Below are 9803 nucleotides of genomic sequence, written 5' to 3'. Positions count from 1 at the left end.
TGAGGGAGATCAAGGTCTCCTGGCTCCCCGTCTGGTACACAAACTGGTGGAACACATTACTCTCATAAATGCACGTAGTTGATAAGAGGGTTCCTATTCCCAGGAAGACATTACTTACATGCCTTTTTGGGTGAAAAGGGATGTTAAGCCACAGGTTGGTTTTTGTTTTTTTGTTGTTTTAATCTCCCTACCATGGTAGATGGGCACACTTGAATTAAATAAAATACCTTACCATCCAGAGAAACCTGCGATAAATAATGAGAAAGGACTACAAAGCTTCATGGGTTTTTTTTTTCTTGAATAGGGAGGAATGAAGTAAAAGTGTTTGGACACTCAGAAACTGTATCCTAAATGTAAGAAATCATGTTTGTCCCCAAAGAAAGTCATATGATAAACACATGGGCTTGTAAAACAGCCTACTCCAAACCACGTACGAAGTGAAAGAGAGAGTTGAAGATGTATTTTATTTGATGAGCCATATACAAATCGTGGTGTATGTTCACAACCTCATTAAATAAATGCAGCTCCCTTGGAACAAACCAAACATGGTCACAAACTTCCTGAGTCTATTTCGGGAAACAGAACTGCTGGGCAAGTTAAGTTTCAGGCCACGGACCAACCACAAGAGCCACAAGGACGGCTGGGGGGATAAATTTGGAAACCCATAGTGCAGAGCCTGGGGGATTCCTTCAAGGCCTGGGAGCAGACCAGTGAGCAGTTACTCAGGGAATTACCGTATTTGTTCATATATGACATATTTGAAAAGTGGAAGTTAAAACATTGACCCTGCTTCTAGTTCTATACCCCAATTTCACGTGTGCTTGAAAACCAATATGGTAAAATTGGGCTGGCTGGGCGGAACAAATAGATTTCAGCTCCGCATGCACACACACACACACACACACACACACACACGGAAAATGTGCACGTTTCTAAGTAGGGTATTAATTTTTTACCTATTGTTATAGGTCAAATATATTATCAACGCTTCGGCGTTTTTTAAAGTCTCAGATCAGGTTTTCTCCAAATGTGCGAGGACCTTGCTGGTATATAGATACATTCTTAGGGATTCGGGTAGTCTCTTAATTTTTTTCAGTGTTAGGTTTTCACTGTTCTGATAACCTTTAAAAACTTAATATAGCATATTCTGGATCATCTGGAGGATCCCAAACTGCCATTTGATTTGTGCTTACAAACAAATTGATGCCACATGGTATTTCTAAAGGGAAAAAAATGGCTTTAATATATAAACCATGCATTCACCCTCAAATGAAGGCCAAATGCTGTCATGATTTACTGTACAAAAGAAGTTTTCACAGCAGTTCCCAAAGGGCAAATCGGGGTGAACTGAATCATCACATAACACATGGTAATGTAGACCTCGCAGTCCTGCAACAGGGAAGCTGTAAAGTCGGTTCTTTGTGCCAGGACCCCTGGCTTCCACTTCCATGACATATTTGGACCATGCATCAGGGGTACAGGGAATCCGGAGATGGTCACCAGCAGCAGGCATCCTGTAGGACATGTTTCTCGGAAGGTTTTAGTGGAACACATTTTCGTGCGGTGGGGGCATAAAGAGAAGCTCACCTGTCAGCCTAGTACAGGATTATAGAATAGCAAATTTGGGCAGAAATAACTAAAATGAAAGAAACATCCTTGACAGAGGCTTTGTCATGCAAATTAGGTCTATTTAAAAATTCAATGTGCGGCAATTATAGATTAAAAGACTGAGAACTTTCCGGAAGCATGTTGTATCCCATGCTATGACGCTTAGTAAAGTTTGAACACAGTTGTAAGACAGGCTGTAAACATTGATGAAACGTGGTCCCTACCCTTAGGGTACTTACATTTTAAGGAAGGAGACAGTCTCTAATTTCAGTATAATTGGGATGCTATGGAAGAAAGAGAAGAGCCCTTTTCTAACCTGATACAGAAGAAGGACGAAATAAGCAGGAACCAAAGCAGGCGCATGAAGACGTGCATCAGAAGTAGAGGCACAGAATTTGACAGGTAAAAAGAGGAGTATCAGACACAAAGTCCACAACAGAGGCTCTGTCCTAAGGAGCAAGCTTTGGCTCTTTGCTAAACACCAACACAACACACACTGTGCAGGAATAACATTTCGAGTCACTATAGTTTCTTGGCACATTGTACTTAATTCAGAGTCTGAGGGTCAGACTTCTCAACTCATCCTGCTGTTCTTCTAATAAAGTCACAAAGCATAAGTATACCAATAACACATTTTATACAGTAGTGACAAATAATCCAAGCCTCTTAGAGTATTTCTAGTTATCTCAAAAGGCAGTGCAAAAATCTTAAACACAATTTTCACTCTTTTCAAAATAAAAAAAAAAAAGAAATGATATTTGTATGGGAAAATTATTTTTAATTTAAGGTACACCTTATTATGTCTGTAAAAGTGGAGAAGAAGTGGTGCCTTCTAGAGTTAGCTAAAGAATCAGAACAATTCAGATTGAAATTGTGCTAAACCTATCAGAGCTTTGTGGCTTGGTTAGCTGTTGGAATAGCCCGGATTGCCAGGCATATCTCCAAGAACCACATTTTAGTTTTTCATTCTCATTCCGGAGTAACTTATAAATAGTGAGAGCTAAAAAAGTCTTCTGCCTCTGCTGCTTTAAGGTCAGTGCCACAAATCAGCCTGGAAAGCCGAAATCCAATGGGTCCAAAGAGCCCCTCGTAGTTCGGATGCTTACAGCTTTCAGCTGTAAGCCTGCAGATCACAGAAGCAAGTTGCAGCACAAAACTGAAAAGGTTGCAAGCTTCAAAGCGAATTCTAAGTAATGGGATCTTGAGCTGAAAGTACTCTAGAAATCTGATGAAGTTCAATAGCTAAGTGCCTGACATCAGTTTCAATAAATTGGAAACTGTGAACTTATTTACAATAGTAACTATTCTCCTCAGCCCCACCCAAACTCCTGGGATTCTATTGTAATTTAGACACAGAGAATGGTGTAATAACAACCCAGAGAAGATAAATGTGGAACATAAAAAGATCAGTCCTAGTTACAGTTTATATCGGCGTTGGGTAAGAATTTTGCCTTCTGGAAGGTTATCCAAACCAAATTCTGGACCCTTGGAGAATGTTCTGCTTTATTTCTCGTTCTGCAATATTGCCTGCCTTTTTCCAGTGTTCTTTGTATTTAAGAAATATTTTGTACGTGTCCCTGTTTTGCAGCCTAGCTGCTGATTTCAGTGAAAAACGGATGGTGGGGTACTTATTCGTGTAAATATTTTTCTTTTTGTTTTTCGCATTCTTTAACAGTAAAAACCTTATAACTTCATTCCCCCAGGTAATGATAGAAGCCAGGCAGAAATTATTTAAGAGAAAAAAAATGAGATTAATATTTCAGTTTTGCAAAACAGGAAGAACTTAGGTCATGAATTCACAGGCGAGATTATCTGTAGTGTTTTATCTTCATAAATATAACTGAAAAAATGATTTAGAATTCAGTTGTAATTTGAAATAAACATGTAACTTATTGAAACTAAATTGTTTAAAACAAAGTTAAAAATTATCAATTAGATCTTTTTACTTTGTCTTTTAGTCATCTTATATCTTTCTTGAAATCTCATTGAGTAGGCATGTTTTATTAATGATCTATTAATAAGCATTCACTTAAAACATGACTGATTAAAAAGTAGACCTGATTTTAAGTAAGTGTTCTGAAAATGTTTCATTTATTGAACACATTGAGGTTTAAGTTCCCATTTATATAGCTGGAGGGTAAATTACAGATACTCATGCTTGTTTTATCATTATAATGAAAGCATCACTCATATTTGCAACCCTAATTAAAATTCTGCTTTGACCCATATAAATTCAGCCTCTCCCTCAACTAGATTATTTTCAAATTTTTGTATAAACTTTACTATATATGGGTATGATAATGAATGTATCTATCTTTAATATAACATAATCAAGGTTAAGAGAAAGTAAAAATTAGGTTCAGACTTTTTAATACTGCAGGGTACATTTTTAGTACCCTACAAAGGGAATTAGTTCATACGACTCCCATTAACTTTAATGGAACCTGTATGGGCCAACTGTATGCTGAAATTCATAGGAAGTTAAACATCAGTAGAGTTCACTAGCTTCATTTTTTTTTTCCTTTTTGGAACTCTAGTTTTGACTCCTTTTACTTTCCAATGGTCTAGAGGGAAGACATATCAATAAAAATAAGTCACCTAAGTGCTTTCCAAGTAAGCCCCCATTTTTTATACATTTGCCTAGAAGTTAGAAATCTGCAAACAATGCCTAATAACATTTGAGACTCAACAAATAAATTCAACTAACTAAAGAACATAGTTTTTAATATGAACATAGTGTTCTTTAAACATGAATATTATAGCACTTGCTGTCCTCCAATGTTTATTCATTTTTCACATTCCTATTTGTAATTACAATAGCAAAACCAAAGACTTTAGTCATTTTCAATATATGAAAATTTATTTTACATTTCTATCAACCTGTTAAGTGTTTATATTTGAAATGAAATTTATTTGGAATTCTATATGTTGGTCTTGTTTAAATATTGTGTACAGTCCTCAGGCACTCAAGAAACACATGGACAATTAAAAATTAAAACAGTATCACGAAGCCAAAGGAACCTATCTGTTGTTCACCAGTATCCGCAATATCTTTCCACAATTGTAAATTCAATCACCAGACTATGCAGTGAAGTTATGATCAGTTAACAAATCCATTCAAAAGTATTCAGTATAATATTGAATTTACATTCATCAGACAGAATACCAAAAGAGATAAATGAAGGTTCCTCTAATATCAACTCATCCAAGATGTTCATAGCACTGCTGAATTTGGAAACAACTAGGTATCTCTCAGTTTTCTCTTTTTCTCTATCAAAGAGATCAATCTAAATTTAGAATTTTGTAGAAATCTGTACATGGTGATTTTAAAATCACCATTTTAAAAATTAACTTAAAAATTTTAAAAGAACCTTCAGTGTGAATGTAAGAGAATCTTTCATTTTTACCTTCTTTGGGCATCTAAATAGCCCAAACTGGATTCATCACACAAAAAACTTGGTTTAATCAGGAACAACAAGTAGACACTAATTAGAGCATTGATAATTAACATCATAAATCACTTGATCTTGGATAAATGTTTCATTAAGAAAAAAGATTGGTCAATAAACTCTGTACATAAGTGAAGTTTCCTGTAAAAAAAAAAACATTAGTTGCTTATCATGTGAACATCTGAATCATGCATGCCATCAATGAATATTAGTGCTGCAAGTAACATTAGTCATCTAGTCTATGCTATCATTTTTTATCTTATTTAAATAGGCTCTACACCCAACATAGGGCTTGAACTCACAACCTCAAGATCAAGAGTTGCATGTTCTACCCACTGAGCCAGCCAGGCACCCCCTATGCCACTATTTTAGAAGTAAAGAAATTGAGCCTCCAAGAAGTCAAGTGATTATCCTAAGGTCTTCCAGCTACTTAGATTAAAATCTAAATCTCTTGCATTCATTCACTGAGCAAGTTTTTATCGGGCACCTACACAACATTGGAAATGGGTTAAAGTGATAAACAAAACATACAAGATCCTTGCCATTTTGGATCTGACATCCCAAATGAAGAGATAAAGTAAAGAAGGAAAGAAGTCAAGCAAGGAGACAATTTCAGATAGGGAGCTTACTCAAAAGGACTTGGTGTAATTTTTAACAACTAAGAATGCAGCTCATTGATAGTATTTCTCTTCTCAACTCTCGATATTTCCTTCCTCTTTTCAAAGTTAAAAATAAAGAGAGAGATTTATCAGTGATCTATCACACATCTCATTGGTCAGGTCCTCTCAAAAGACATACACATATTCATGAACCACATCCATATTTGCCATGCTTCATCATACTCATGTTAGTCAGCTGTCAAAGATGGCCACTTTTATCAGAGTTTCTCGCTGTCTGACTTCTGCAGTTTTGGATTGTTGAGTTTGTTCCTGTGTCACAGGAAAAGTTCAAAGACTAAAAACCGAAGACCATGTGCTCAAAATAATTTCAGGAAAGTGTACGGGTAAGGTTTCTCTTCCAGAGCAAAATGGTTGTCCCTCCATGGTTATTTTTCATTCCGTGTGATTTTCTGCGTAGAGAACAAAAGAGAGTTTGAAAGATGAGGTGGGGTATGAATCTGGCTGCTTGTAATTCTATGAAATGATACTGACTGTCTTGTCTTCAATGTCAGACAGTAAAACTGCTTCCTCTAACTAGCAAAAGAGATGCTCAATGCTTTTGTCTTTCATTTTTTCTTAATGCATAATTTATATATGGCCCATTTATTAATAACCATGAAGTGTTTTACCTGGAAATCTGCTCACAAAAGAACAGAATATACAGAATTAAAATGAACATTTCATAAGGTAGATATTATCTTTATATTAAAAAAAAGTGCCCTAGTTAATTCTTTCTGAGATTGTTGAATAAAATCCAACAGAAATTATTCAATTATTAATATAACTATATTTATCACGTTAAACAAGAATTTCAACTATATCCTGGTTACTGATAAGTCCCAAGGGGAATAAAACATTTTTAATAATGACATATTCTACCTAGAAGAGAAAATATTTCAATAAAGCACCATTTCTGTGCATTTCTTGAAGGCAGGGAAACTTTATTATTCATCTTGTATGTGTTTTCCTTGCCTAACATAATAGCATTACATTGTAATGATGACAAAATCTACAATAGCTAATATTTATGAAAAAAATTAGTATTTGTGAGACAACAGTCTTCTAATTCAGGTACTATTATCATGTCATGTTACTGATGAAGAGAGCTTAAATATTTTGCCCAATGTCACTCAGTTGATGAGAGGAAGAGCTGGGATTTGAATGGAAGCATCTGACCCCAGAATCCAGCTTCTTCACCAGTAACTACTATTTTCCACAACTTGCTCAGAGTAGACATTAAAAAATACATTTAAATTAAATTGAAATCCTGATAGATTAGTCTCCTTGATATAAACCATTAAAAGACAAACTTGTGGGTAAATGTTGAGGGTAAAAAGTAAAACATTTAGTTCACTGAATATTCTATGCATTCCAAATATTCTAGGCCTTATGGAAGTCTAGACCTGAGGAAGGATTTTAGCAATCATTCCAATCCAGTCCCTTCCATTTTCAGATACGGAACTAATCCCTTCTGCGAGCAGAGAGGTGACTCAGGTTACGTAGAAGCATACAACTTGTTAATGGGAAAGCCAAATTTCCTAATTTCCAAGCAAAAAAAAATTGAATTACATTTGTTTTTGTTCATTTATTTGAAAGTGAATTAATTATACCTAGACCATTGCTTTATATAATATGGCAGACTCTTAAAGTGTCCTCTATCATCCCTAATTCTTGATGTCCATGACCTTATGTGATCTCCTTTCCCTAAGTGTGGATGAGATCTGTGGTGTACTCTTAACCACCAGAATATGGTAAAAGCAATGGAATGCGTTAGTGACATGTCTGTGGTTATTTGATTACTTCCATAAGGCCATAGTTCCCATTTTGCAGAAATGTCTCTTGCTCTTTCTGGCTTTGATGACACAAGCAGTCGTGTTGGAATGTGGTGAGGTGCTGAAGGGAACCAATGGCCTGTATGGACCTCCAGCTAAGAGCTAGCAAGAAAATGAGGACCTCAGTTCTACATCCACAAGAAAACGAGTTATAGCACTAACCTAAGTGAATTTGCAAATGGATCCTTCCCTAGTTGAACGTTCACATGAGAACTCAACCTTGACAATATCTCCATTGCAGTCTTTCAGAGGACATAGCTGAGCTGTCCTTAGACTCCCAATCACAGAAATTGTGAGATAATAAATATCTGTTGTTTCAAACTACCACTTTTAGGGTAATTTCTTATACAACAATAGAAAACTAGTACATGTAGTCTTCTTTGTTATGGCAAGAATCTGATGCTGAATTTAATTATTCTCAAACTAAATAAGTTTAGTTAGGTAAGGTTTAGTTACTTTTTATGTAATAGGAGAACCTCAATAAATATTTATTGAAGGAAGGAGTGATAAAACATCTTTAGTATTAGTATAACATCAGTAAGGAAGAAGTGAGATCTGATCATGGCATTAATATTATAATTTTTTTAAAAAAATTATTACTTAAAACACCATTCATTCTTTATTTATATGTACATAGAAAATGAAGTCAAAATGGCTTAAGATTAGAAAGGAAGAAATGACTTAGCCTTTAGAAATTTGTTGGGGCGTCTGGGTGGCTCGGTCGGTTGAGCGTCCGACTTCGGCTCAGGTCATGATCTCACGGTCCGTGAGTTCGAGGCCCGCGTCGGGCTCTGGGCTGACCGCTCAGAGCCTGGAGCCTGTTTCGGATTCTGTGTCTCCCTCTCTCTCTGCCCCCCCCCCCCCCCCAGTTCATGCTCTGTCTCTCTCTGTCTCAAAAATAAATAAACGTTAAAAAATTAAAAAAAAAAAAAAAGAAATTTGTTGTGACTTTTCTACATATGTGGTATCCGTAATGCTATCATAACTTTTTCTGTTACTTTAGGGTCAGTGCTATAAAGCATTTATCAGTGTGGCTGTTTAACAACCGTTCCATGTTTAAGTTCATTAAAAGAACCACTTTTGACTGAATTCTTCATTTTAAAACTCTACACCACACTTGAATGGGCATTTATTTTATTCCTACGTTATTCAGACATTCTATAATGCCTAGTAAAAAGTCTTCAAAAACCAACTAGCTATGAAAAACAGATATGTGGATTTGAGTGTTCAATGAAAATGCTAGCCTGTTGTTTTTAATGTGACTATCCATAAAGTTAAGATACACTGGAGCTATTTCTATAGCGGTAACCAGTCAATTTGTCATTGACTGTAACATTACTAGGATTATAGGCAAATGAAGTTAAATTACAGTAGCTATTAAAACAATCTCAAATTTAAAACATAGGGATTTTATTTTGTATCCTTAAAAGGAACTTGCAAAATTGGTTTCCGGGCATATAACATTTCCTGTGTACTGAAAAAAAATTTACCTATATTAAAAAAAAATTTAAATCATCCAGTTTGCTTCATTTTACAGGTGAAATATTAAAGTGCAGGGAGAGACCAATTCAAGGACAAGAAAACGGTCAGTGACAGAATAGCTTCGTCAATCTATTCTCCTAAATTTTACTAATAAAGAAAGACTTGTAATTTCTTGTGCATTTATCAAACCTTAACAATGGAGAGTGACGAAGGCAGAACATACAAGTCATGTGTTCTTGTCTTATCCTAAAATGCAAGGACCAAGGGGCGCCTGGGTGGCTCAGTCGGTTAAGTGGCTGACTTCAGCTCAAATCATGATCTTGCGGTCCATGAGTTTGAGCACCGCGTCGGGCTCTGTGCTGACAGCTCAGAGTCTGGAGCCTGTTTCGGATTCTGTGTCTCCCTCTCTCTGACCCTTCCCCCGTTCATGCTTTGTCTCTCTCTGTCTCAAAAATAAACGTTAAAAAAAAATTTTTTTTTTAAATACAAGGACCGAAGCATGAGAAATCTTAGTTTCCATATATAGATTTATGCATTCTGATACACCACAGATACCAAGTAAAGGTTAATAAAAGGAAATTGGAAGAAGTCATTTCCCAAAAGAAAGGGATGAATCTTAAGAAATCATGGTTGTGGAGGAGTAGGTATACAGCATGTCAATACATCAAATAATTTTTGAAAATGCATTTATTAATAAACAGCTAGTGGGATTCATTGTGTTTGCTGAACTTGAATCATTACTTTTTGTACTTTTGAAAGAAACTAGATAGTTA

At 35.7% G+C, this 9803-nt stretch overlaps 1 long non-coding RNA gene across 6 annotated transcripts in view; it reads right to left on the bottom strand.

Moving 5' to 3' along the window:
- Positions 1-1216: 1216 nt before the first annotated feature.
- LOC123586025 overlaps positions 1217-9803 on the bottom strand; it is a 43347-nt gene continuing 34760 nt past the window's right edge. For 4 of the 6 annotated variants that reach the window (XR_006706547.1, XR_006706548.1, XR_006706546.1 and 1 more), the window contains one exon: positions 1217-6126. This is a non-coding gene — a long non-coding RNA (uncharacterized LOC123586025). The remainder of the gene's footprint in view (positions 6127-9803) is intronic. The other 2 variants (XR_006706549.1, XR_006706551.1) reach the window with 2 other exon arrangements.

This window comes from Leopardus geoffroyi, chromosome C3 (assembly GCF_018350155.1).
Source record: "Leopardus geoffroyi isolate Oge1 chromosome C3, O.geoffroyi_Oge1_pat1.0, whole genome shotgun sequence".
Classification (NCBI taxonomy): Eukaryota; Metazoa; Chordata; class Mammalia; order Carnivora; family Felidae; genus Leopardus; species Leopardus geoffroyi.
This window is presented reverse-complemented; position numbering and strand designations above follow the sequence as displayed.